The sequence below is a fragment of the Lagenorhynchus albirostris genome, chromosome 9, assembly GCF_949774975.1.
Source record: "Lagenorhynchus albirostris chromosome 9, mLagAlb1.1, whole genome shotgun sequence".
NCBI classification, from domain to species: domain Eukaryota; kingdom Metazoa; phylum Chordata; class Mammalia; order Artiodactyla; family Delphinidae; genus Lagenorhynchus; species Lagenorhynchus albirostris.
Window position 1 is genome coordinate 22,840,492 of NC_083103.1, and position 12,466 is coordinate 22,852,957.

General features: G+C 37.9%; 1 protein-coding gene across 3 annotated transcripts in view; it reads right to left on the reverse strand.

The window, feature by feature from the left end:
* The window catches only part of TRIM44 (tripartite motif containing 44), a 112,894-nt gene that overhangs the window by 64,133 nt on the left and 36,295 nt on the right, over positions 1-12,466 (reverse strand). The window lies entirely within an intron of this gene.

Here is a 12,466-nt window from a genome sequence, read left to right on the forward strand (position 1 = left end):
CCTCCATACTGTTCTCCATAGTGGCTCTATCAATTTACATTCCCACCAACAGTGCAAGAGGGTTCCCTTTACTCCACACCCTCTCCAGCATTTGTTGTTTGTAGATTTTCTGATGATGCCCATTCTAACTGGTGTGAGGTGATACCTCATTGTAGTTCTGATTTGCATTTCTCTAATAATTAGTGATGTTGAGCAGTTTTTCATGTGCTTCTTGGCCATCTGTATATCTTCTTTGGAGAAATGTCTATTTAGGTCTTCTGCCTATTTTTGCATTGGGTTGTTTCTTTTTTGGATATTGAGCTGCATGAGCTGTTTATATATTTTGGAGATTAATCCTTCATCCACTGATTCGTTTGCAAGTATTTTCTCCCATTCTGACGGGTGTCTTTTCGTCTTCTTTATGGTTTCCTTTGCTGTGCAAAAGCTTTGAAGTTTCATTAGGTCCCATTTGTTTATTTTTATTTTATTTCCATTACTCTAGGAGGTGGATCAAAAAAGATCTTGCTGTGATTTATGTCAAAGACTGTTCTTCCTATGATTTCCTCTAAGAGTTTTATAGTGTCCAGTCTTACATTTAGGTCTCTAATCCATTTTGAGTTTATTTTTGTGTATGGTGTTAGAGACTGTTCTAATTTCATTCTTTTACATCCAGTTTTCCCAGCACCACTTAATGAAGAGACTGTCTTTTCTCCATTGTATATCCTTGCCTCCTTTGTCATAGATTAGTTGATCATAGGTGCATGGGTTCACCTCTGGGCTTTCTGTCTTGTTCCATTGATCTATGTTTCTGTTTTTGTGCCAGTACCATATTGTCTTGATTACTGTAGCTTTAGAGTATAGTCTGAAGTCAGGGAGTCTGATTCCTCCAGCTCCATTTTTTTTTCCCTCAAGACTGCTTTGGCTATTCGGGGTCTCTTGTGTCTCCATATAAATTTTAACATTTTTTGTTCTAGTTCCGTAAAAAAAATGCCATTGGTAATTTGACAGCGATTGCATTGAATCTGTAGATCGCTTTGGGTAGTACAGTCATTTTCACAATATTGATTCTTCCAATCCAAGAACATGGTATATCTCTCCATCTGTTGGTATCATCTTTAATTTCTTTCATCAGGTTTTTTGTCTCTCTAGGTAGGTTTATTCCTAGGTATTTTACTCTTTTTGTTGCAATGGTAAATGGGAGTGTTTCCTTAATTTCTCTTTCAGATTTTTCATCATTAGTGTATAGGAATGCAAGAGATTTCTGTGCATTAATTTTGTATCCTGTAACTTTACCAAATTCACTGATTAGCTCTAGTAGTTTTCTGGTGGCATCTTTAGGATTCTCTATATATAGTATCAATTCATCTGCAAACAATGACAGTTTTACTTCTTCTTTTCTAATTTGTATTCATTTCTTTTTCTTCTCTGCCGTGGCTAGGACTTCCAAAAATATGTTGAATAATAACGGTGAGAGTGGATATCCTTGTCTTGTTCCTGATCTTCGAGGAAATGCTTTCAGTTTTTCACCATTGAGTATGATGTTTGCTGTGGGTTTGTCATAAATGGTCTTTATTATGTTGACATAGGTTCCTTCTATAACCACTTTCTGGAGAGTTTTTATCATAAATGGGTGTTGAACTTTGTCAAAAGCTTTTTCTGCATCTATTGAGATGGTCATATGGTTTTTCTTCTTCAATTTGTTAATATGGTGTATCACATTGATTGATTTGCATATATTGAAGAATCCTTGCATCCCTGGGATAAATCCCACTTGATCATGGTGTATGATCCTTTTAATGTGTTGCTGGATTCTGTTTGCTAGTATTTTGTTGAGGATTTTTCCATCTATATTCGTCAGTGATATTGGTCTGTAATTTTCTTTTTTTGTAGTATCTTTGTCTGGTTTTCGTATCAGGGTGACAGTGACCTCATAGAATGAGTTTGGGAGTGTTCCTTCCTCTGCAATTTTTTGGAAGAGTTTGAGAAGGATGGCTGTTAGCTCTTCTCTAAATGTTTGATAGAATTCACCTGTGAAGCCATCTGGTCCTGGACTTTTGTTTGTTGGAAGATTTTTAATCACAGTTTCAATTTCATTACTTGTGACTGGTCTGTTCATATTTTCTATTTCTTCCTGGTTCAGTCTTGGAAGGTTATACCTTTCTACGGTTGTCCATTTTATTGGCATAGAGTTGCCTGTAGTAGTCTCTTAGGATGCTTTGTATTTCCGCAGTGCCTGCTGTAACTTCTCCTTTTTCATTTCTAATTTTATTGATTTGAGTCCTTGCCCTCTTTTTCTTAATGAGTCTCACTAATGGTTTATCAATTTTGTTTATCTTCTCAAAGAACCAGCTTTTAGTTTTATCCATCTTTGCTACTGTTTTGTTTCTATTTATTTCTTCTCTGATATTTATGATTTCTTTCCTCTGCTAACTTTTGGTTTTGTTTGTCCTTCTTTCTCTAGTTCCTTTAGGTGTAACAGATTGTTTATTTGAGATTTTTCTTGTTTCTTGAGGTAGGCTTGTATAGCTATAAATTTCCCTCTTAGAACTGCTTTTGCTGCATCCCATAGGTTTGGGATCACCGTGTTTTGTCATTTGTGTCTAGGTATTTTTTGATTTCCCCTTTGGTTTCCTCAGTGATCTGTTGGTTATTTAGTAACATATTGTTTAGCCTCCATGTATTTGTGTTTTTTATGTGTTTTTCCCTGTAATTCATTTCTAATCTTGTAGCGTTGTTGTCAGAAAAAATGCTTGATATGATTTTAATTTTCTTAAATTTACTGAGGCTTGATTTGTGACCCAGGATGTGATCTATCCTGGAGAATGTTCCGTGTGCACTTGAGAAGAAAGTATAATCTGCTGTTTTAGGATGGAATGTCCTATAAATATCAATTAAATCTGTCTGGTCTATTGTGTCATTTAAAGCTTCTGTTTCCTTATTTATTTTCATTTTGGATGATCTGTCCATTGGTGTAAGTGAGGTGTTGTTAAAGTCCCCCAGTACTATAGTGTTACTGTCGATTTCCTCTTTTATAGCTGTTAGCAGTTGTCTTATGTATTGAGGTGCTCCTATGTTGGGTGCATATATATTCATAATTCTTAAGTCTTCTTCTTGGATTGATCCCTTGATCATTATGCAGTGTCCTTCCTTGTCTCTTGCAACGTTCTTTATTTTAAAGTCTATTTTATCTGATATGAGTATTGCTACTCCAGCTTTCTTTTGATTTCCGTTGGCGTGGAATATCTTTTTCCATCCCCTCACTTTCAGTCTGAATGTGTTGGTAGGTCTGAAGTGGGTCTCTTGTAGACAGCATATATGTGGGTCTTGTTTTTGTATCCATTCAGCAAGCCTGTGTCTTTTGGTTGGAGCATCTAATCCATTCACGTTTAAGGTAATTATCGATATGTATGTTCCTATTACCATTTCCTTAATTGTTTTGGGTTTGTTTTTGTGGGTCCTTTTCTTCTCTTGTGTATCCCCCCTTAGAGAAGTTCCTTTAGCATTTGTTGTAGAGCTGGTTTGGTGCTGAATTCTCTTAGCTTTTGCTTGTCTGTAAAGCTTTTGATTTCTCCATCGAATCTGAATGAGATCCTTGCCGGGTAGAGTAATCTTGGTTGTAGGTTCTTCCCTTTCATCACTTTAAGTATATCATGCCACTCCCTTATGGCTTGTAGAGTTTCTGCTGAGAAATCAGCTGTTAACCTTATGGGAGTTTCTTGTATGTTATTTGTCATTTTTCCCTTGCTGCTTTTAATAATTTTTCTTTGTCTTTAATTTTGGCCGATTTGATTACTATGTGTCCCAGAGTGTTTCTCCTTCGGTTTATCCTGCCTGGGACTCTCTGCCCTTCCTGGACTTGGGTGGCTTATTTCCTTTCCCATATTAGGGAAGTTTTCCACTATAATCTCTTCAAATATTTTCTCGGGTCCTTTCTGTCTCTCTTCTCCTTCTGGGACCCCTATAATGCGAATGTTGTTGTGTTTAATGTTGTCCCAGAGGTCTCTTAGGCTGTCTTCATTTCTTTTCATTCTTTTTTCTTTATTCTGTTCCACAGCAGTGAATTCCACCATTCTGTCTTCCAGGTCACTTATCCATTCTGCCTCAGTCATTCTGCTATTGATTCCTTCTAGTGTCGTTTTCATTTCAGTTATTGTATTGTTCATCTCTGTTTGTTTGTTCTTCAATTCTTCTAGGTCTTTGTTAAACATTTCTTGCATCTTCTCCACCTTTGCCTCCATTCTTTTTCTGAGGTCCTGGATCATCTTCACCATCATTATTCTGAATTCTTTTTCTGGAAGATTGCCTATCTCCACTTCATTTAGTTGTTTTTCTGGGGTTTTATCTTGTTCCTTTATCTGGCACGTAGCCCTCTGCCTTTTCATCTTGTCTATCTTTCTGTGAATGTGGTTTTTGTTCCACAGGCTGCAGGATTGTAGTTCTTCTTGTTTCTGCTGTCTGCCCTCTGGTGGATGAGGCTATCTAAGAGGCTTATGCAAGTTTCCTGATGGGAGCGACTGGTGGTGGGTAGAGTTGACTGTTGCTCTGGTGGGAAGAGCTCAGTAAAACTTTAATCCGATTGACTGCTGATGGGTGGGGCTGGGTTCCCTCCCTGTTGGTTGTTTGGCCTGAGGCAACCGAACACTGGAGCCTACCGGGGCTCTTTGGTGGGGCTAATGGCAGACTCTGAGAGGGCTCACGCCAAGGAGTACTTCCCAGAGTTTCTGCTGCCAGTATACTTGTCCCCACGGTGAGACACAGCCACCCCCCGCCTCTGCTGGAGACCCTCCAACATTGGCAGGTAGGTTTGGTTCAGTCTAGCCTGGGGTCACTGCTCCTTCCCCTGGGTCCTGATGTGCACACTACTTTGTGTGTGCCCTGCAAGAGTGGAGTCTCTGTTTCCCCCAGTTCTGTCGAAGTCCTGCAATCAAATCCCAGTAGCCTTCAAAGTCTGATTCTCTAGGAATTCCTCCTCCCATTGCCAGAAACCCAGGTTGGAAAGCCTGATGTGGGGCTCAGAACCTTCACTCCAGTGGGTGGACTTCTGTGGTATAAGTGTTCTCCAGTCTGTGAGTCACCCATCCAGCAGTTATGGGATTTGATTTTACTGTGATTGCACCCCTGGTACCATCTCATTGTGGCTTCTCCTTTGTCTTTGGATGTGAGGTATCTTTTTTGGTGAGTTCCAGTGTCTTCCTGTCGATGACTGTCCAGCAACTAGCTGTGATTCTGGTGTTCTCACAAGAGAGAGTGAGAGCACGTCCTTCTACTCCGCCATCTTGGTTCCAATCTCTCCTTTGTTTATGTTTATACCAGTAATATATGATTACTTTTTAAAAATTTAATAGATGGGTGTATATAAAAAAAAAAAAGAAAAAGAAATTCCTCTTCTCTCTCTATCCCAATACCTTTTTCCTTCTCAGGGGATAATTACTGTTAACAGTTTGATACATGCCCTTCCAGCCATTTTTCTATTTTAGTTATGTATCAATTCATATACAGGCATACCTTGGAGACACTGTGGGTTCTGTTCTAGATCACCACGGTAAAATGAATATTATAATAAACAGAGGCACACAAGTTTTTTGGTTTCTCAGTACATATAAAAGTTGTGTTTATACTATACTGTAGTCTATTAAGTATGCAATAGCATTATGTCTACAAAAATGTACATACCTTAATTAAAAATACTTTCTTGCTAAAAAATGCTAACCATCATTTGAGCCTTCAGCGAGTCATAATCTTTTTGCAATGGTAACATCAAGATCACTGATCACAGATCAACATAACAATAATAATGAAAAAGTTTGAAATACTACAAGAATTACCAAAATGTGACACAGGGACATGAAGTAAGCAAATGCTATTAGAAAAATAGCACTGCTCGATGTAGGGTTGCTATAAACCTTCAATTTGTAAGACACACAGTATCTGCAAGGCACAATAAAGTGAAGTACAGTAGAACAAGTTATACCTGTATGTGTACAGACAATTATGTTGTTTTTATGTAAATGGATCATGGTGAACATATGGTTCTGTGTCTTGCTTTTCTACTTAAAATATGTTAGTACATACAGAGCAATGCATTCATTGTATTATTTTTAATGTCTGTATGATACAGGTATATACAGATATGGATATTTATATATAGAGAGAAAAGGATAAATATATCCATTAAATATTTCCCTTCTTAATGGAAATACAGGATATTTCCAATTTTTTGCTTTTATGAACAATACAGCAATGAACATCATTGGCTATACCTCTTAATATCCGTACATGAATTTCTTTAGAAACCTTTGGAGTCACTGAATTAATTTATATATATTCTAAAATTACTGACTGATACTGCCAAATTGCCCTCCAAAAAAGGATGCACCAATTACATTCCCACAACAATGTGTGAAAGTAAGCATTTGCCTACACCTTTACTGATATTGGATATCATCAAGTCTTTAAATCTTTACTCTCTGATGGGTGAAAATATATTACTGTTTTATTTTGCAACAACAACTATGCAGAATAATTAAAATAAGACTCTAGGCTGTATTTGGCTAGGGCATAAGGCAAACAAAATGAGAAACTACCAAAATAAGAACTTCTAAACTTCACATCTTGCCAATAACTACACTTATTAATGTTTCCTCATAACCATATTTATTTTATGAGTACTTTTAAACAACTATGCATATTGAGTAGCTGAGGTAGGAAACAGGGAGGAGGTAGAACAGTAGACCAAAGGACAAAAGCCAATAGAGAATTTAAGAGCTAAAAGAGAAAGTGGCTGTCATCTAAGAGAACCCTTCTTTCACAGATAAGGAAACAGACCCAGTTGCAATCTTTTAGGAGACACAAAGTTCTCCAATCTTCTTGCTCCCAGTCTGGTGCTCTGTTCACTATAACAGTCTGTCAGAAGAGAAGTCTAACTGGGAAAACCTAAAAAGGAGATTGAGAAAGAGAAAGACTAAAGGAGAGGGTAAGATGAGGCCATTTTTTATTAGCCTCTTAAAAATTGAAATAGGCTTGATACTTTAAGCATCTTTTGTAACACTGCCATAAAAACGTCAATTCAAAATAAGGCCTGTAGGACATGTACCCATTCACATATCAAGTGACTAAGTGACATAAGCCCTCATGAATTCATATACTCTTTGCAGGTACTCTCCCTAGTGCTAAAGAAAAGGGGGGGGGGTTAAATATTATTAATGTCCCGGCAAGTTCTTTATCAGATTGAGAACTGTGATTTGTGTTTATTTATATAATTCCTTTTTATTTTTAGTGTGTATATTTCAAGGCTGTTATGCTCTATGGTGATCATTTATCAGTGGACGTGGATCTCTACCCTTGAAATAAATTTGGTCTTATAAGACCTAGGAACTTCTCTTAGAGACTAACCTAGGAAGTTTTAGCTAAGGCATGAACTTTTCTGAATTCCTAAGAAAAGCTCTTCCAAGTGACTAAAAATGGACAGCATAATAAAAACTGACTCACAACCTATTTTACTAGACATCACATACACATGTGATTTGAAGTTAGGAAGTTGACATTACAGTCAGGAAAGGTGGCGACTACACTTCAGTAGGTGAATAAATCATGGTTTTTAAAAATTAAATTCTCTATTTTCCTTTACTTTACACAGGTTTTTCAACCTTTATTTTATGCAATTTATTTTTATACAGATCAGGCCACAAATGAGAATTGAAAGCAGAATAATTTACTCTATAAAACTTTTATGCTGCCTTCTCATTACAGTTCTCTACTAATCAACAGACAGGTATTCTCCAACCTAGCTCAAAATGGCAAGAACAAATTCTGGGTCACGGCATTTATTTAAATCCAGAGCCCAAAGAAGAGACACCCTGGGGTATTAGGCAAGTGGTAGGTTGAGTACTCTGGAGAAAGGACTCCTACCAATAGCAGGAATGAAACAACTTACAAAACTCCCTTTCAGGTTTCATTTCACCTCATCATTAAAACTCCATCCTGCTATAAACTTCACAGTTCTCCATGAGCAGCAGGCCCTTTGCATCAGCACCTGCTAGTTGGGAACCACTGACATCATTTGACTAGGTCTCCTAGAACTTCTTCAGCCTCTATCCTACAGCTCCCCAAAGGTGAGAGTGACAGTCCCATACTCTTGAGTATACCACACACAGGTTATGTCCACAGAGAAAATTCTTCACAAGCAGAGAAGACAGAAGGCTGGATATATCACAGAATGATAAAACTGGTGATGTAAAAGATTCCTTTTTTAAAATAGGATCTACTAGTAACTGTCAAATCTTTTTAAAGCCACAGAACTTCCCTTGCCCCAAAGTTTTAATGTAGAACCCCAAAGTATAATAGAACCAAAAGTAAAACCACTCCGGTTAAAAGAAGAATCTCCCCTTCCTCCCTGAAGTACTTCCTAGGGCACTGGTAGTGCTCTCCAGGAAAATCACACCTGAGGGACCTGGGTCCTCCACAGCAGGGGTCCCCAGACCCCCAGTTAGGAACCGGGTTGCAGAGCAGGAAGTGAGCGGTGGGCAGGTGAGCAAGCAAAGCTTCATCTGTATTTACAGCCGCTCCCCATTGCTCACATTACTGCCTGAGCCCCACCTCCTGTCAGATCAGCGGCGGCATTAGATTCTCATAGGAGCGTGAACCCTACTGTGAACTGCACATGCGAGGGGTCTAGGTTGCGTGCTCCTTATGAGAATCTAATGCCTGATGATCTGAGGTGGAGCTGAGGCAGTGATGCTAGTGCTGGGGAGCGGCTGCAAATACAGTTTATCAGTAGCAGAGAGGTCTGACTGCACAGAGACCATAATAAATCAATTGCTTGCAGACTCATATCAAAACCTTATTGGTGAGTGGCAAGTGAAAACAAGCTCAGGGCTTCCACCGATTCTGCATCATGGTGAGTTGTATAATTATTTCATTATATATTACAATGTAATAATAACAGAAATAAAGTGCACGATAAATGTAATGTGCTTGAATCATCCTGAAACAACTCCCCCCTCACCAGTCCGTGGAAAAACTTGTTTTCCACAAAACTGCTCCCTGGTGCCAAAAAGGTTGGGGACTGCTGCTCTACACAAACAAAACCGTAAAAAGAGTTTGTTCTCTTTGGTCAATTGATTGGTCCCTAAGTTGTTAAAACTTTAAAGCCCTAGGTGTAAGCAAGTTGACATATCTTCGTTATGGTTGCATTAGGTGAAAAGCAGCTATTACTTAAATATAGCATTTTCTAAAATTACTTAAACACAGCATTGTAATTTGAAAAAATAAGCAGCTTATTTGTGAATCGTCAGAACTAACTAGTGAACATCTGATAGTTCTTACTAGACCTGAGTCCAACTTTACAGGTTGGAAAAAAAAAGGTCCCAGAGAGGTACAGTAACAAAGTATGGTTTAGAAACCAACTTTCCTCTGGTCTAGTCAGTGTAGTTCCTGCTATAACACATTGCCTCTAATGATCCCTTTCTGCCTGCTTCAGGTTCTTCATATTTATTTCTTCTTAACTGAGATATTTCTTCAGTTAACAGGTTGCTTCTGTTGTTATCCCCACTAGGATGTTTGTTCCCCCGAAGTGAATCTTGGGATAAAGGATATACATTTGAAGAGCTAAGTCTCATTCCATGGTACTTTCTTTATGCTCTTATAGTTAATATTTCTAAGCTAGACCAGACCCAAGAGGCGTGCAGACTGGCACTTTATATTAACACACACATAATTAAACACATAAAACCTTGAATTAAGAGCTTGTACTTAAAAAACACCAGCATTCAATGTGTTTGACATAGGCTGGAAGCCATTACCTCCCAGCTAGCTGGACTCTAGGAAACCAAGGTTTTATTTACATTTTTATTATAGGCAGATTATAAAAACAACAAGCATAATAGCTAGAAAGCATGATGGCTTAAGAAAGATTTGTTCCAGAAAAACATTGCTGGGATGAACTGAGAAAGATGAAACAGGGTCAGGAGCAGGAAGCTACACAAAGGAAAAGCATCTGAGTCTACAATGATTGAAGCTTTCAGAAATACTTGTTCTCTTAGCCAAATTTCCTGCAAGTAACTTTAAAGGAGCCCATTCCAAAAATGACTAAAAAACTTGTGAAGTGCATGAAATAGAGTGTGAAGATGCTAAATACCTCCCCAAAGGTGAAAAAGTCCATTTTTACTCCCTTTTTCCTCTTCTGAATGACTACTATTCAAAAAGAGTATAATAAAAAAGCAGAAAATGGAACTTTTTCAATGCTGCAATCTGTCCTCACTCCCACAGCATGGCACCCTCTCAGCATGCCAGTGTCTATGGAAACTTCCAGGTAGGAAATCTCAAAGTTAAGCCTTCTGTATAGCCTGGGGTTTATTCTGGCATTTTACCTCAAGAGAGCTCCTTGCAAACCTCTGCCAGGCTCCAGTGAGGACAGACAAGGGAAGAGCTTCATCAACAAGTAGGACAGAGTCCTTTTTCAGTGGATGGCTGGATCTCCCATTTTCCTGTGTCTTTTGTGTATGAGTGGGAGAGCCACTATTTGTGAATAAAACAACTGTCCACTCCTAAGGCTTGGAAAATTATCCAACAGGCTAGAAACACAGCAGATAAGATCTATGAAAAAAACAAAAACTGTGAACTACATTCTATTACCAACATTCTGAGGGATGGCAAACATTTTCCTGACAACGTGGTTAGAAGCCTGGATTGCTTGGATTTTACAATGGGGCGTTGAGAAGGGTAGAGAAAACGTTATTAAAATGAACATTTAATCTCTTGCCAAACCACTTTTCTCATCTTCATCAGCAGCCTCTAGACAAAAGCAGTCATTTGTATCTTCTTTACCTCCTTTCCTCGTTTGGTTAAGAGTACCATGGGATCTCTACCTCAGTTATCACTTAGTTACTTCACGTATGCACTCAATGAAGTAATGTGATATTTACTGCTGCTGTATTATTATTTGTATTATAAAAGACTATAAGAAATATACCAAAATGTTGGAGAGTGGTTATCTCTGAGTGCTGGAATTAAGGGTACTTTTCTTTTTTTTAACTTTTCAGTCCAAATTTTCTACAATAATGTGTAACACTTATCTTTTCTTGAAGAGTAATTTTTAAAAAGAAATATGGCTCAAAAAGAAGTTAAATCCTCAGTAAGATATTAGCAATTCGAATCCAACAATGTATAAAAGGAATTATATACCACGACTAAGTGGGATTTATCCTGGGTATGCAAGGCTGGTTCAACATTTGAGAACCAGTTCATATGATCTACCATCAACAGGCTAAAGAAGAAAAATCACATGATCATATCAGTAGATGCAAAAAAAAGCTCCTGACAAAATCTAATGTCTATTTATGATAAAAACCATCAGCAAACTAGGAACAGAGAACTTTCTCAACTTCATAAAAAAATATACAAAAAATATATATATACAAAAAATCTACAGCTAACATCATACTTAATGGTGAGAAACTAGACCTTTCCTGCTAAGATCAAAAACAAGGTAAGTAGGGCTTCCCTGGTGGTGCAGTGGTTGGGAGTCCGCCTGCCGATGCAGGGGACGCGGGTTCGTGCCCCGGTCCGGGAAGATCCCACATGCCGCGGAGCGGCTGGGCCCGTGAGCCATGGCCGCTGAGCCTGCGCGTCCGGAGCCTGTGCTCCGCAACGGGAGAGGCCACAACAGTGAGAGGCCCGCGTACCACAAAAAAAAAAAAAAACAAGGTAAGTATGTTTCCTCTCACTACTCCTTTTCAAAAGACAAAAGGAAATAAAAGGTTTACACGTTGAGAAGGTAGAAATAAAACAGCCTTTGTTCACAATTGACATGATCATCTATGTAGAAAATCCAAAAGAATCATCAAAAAAAGCTCCTGGAACTAATAAGCAGTTATAACAAAGTTGCCAGATACAGAGCTAATATATAAAAGTCAATCACTTCCCTATATATACCATCAGTGAACAAATGGAATTTGAATTTTAAAACACAATACCATTTATATTAGTACCCCCAAAATGAAATACTTAGGTATAAATTGAACAAAATATGTACAAAATCTATATGAGGAAAACTAAAATGAAAGAAATCAAAGGAGAAAAAAATGTAAAGACAGTCCATGTTCATAGACAGGAAGACTGAAAATTGTCAAGATGTCAGTTCTTCCCAACTTGATCTATGAATTCAATGCAGTCCCAATCAAAATCCCAGCAAGTTTTTTTATGGATATTAACAAACTGATTCTAAAGTTTACATGGAGAGGTAAAAGCCCCATAATAGTCAATACAATACTGAAGAAAAAGAACAAAGTCAGAAGACTGACACTACTCAACTTAAAGACTTACTATAAAGCTACAGTAATCAAGACAGTGTGGTATTGCTGAAAGAACAAGCAAATATATCAGTGGAACAGAAAAGAGCTCATAAGTAGATCCACATAAATACAGTCAGCTGATATTGAACAAAGGAGCACAGGCAATACAAATGGAGAAAACACAGTCTTTTTAACAA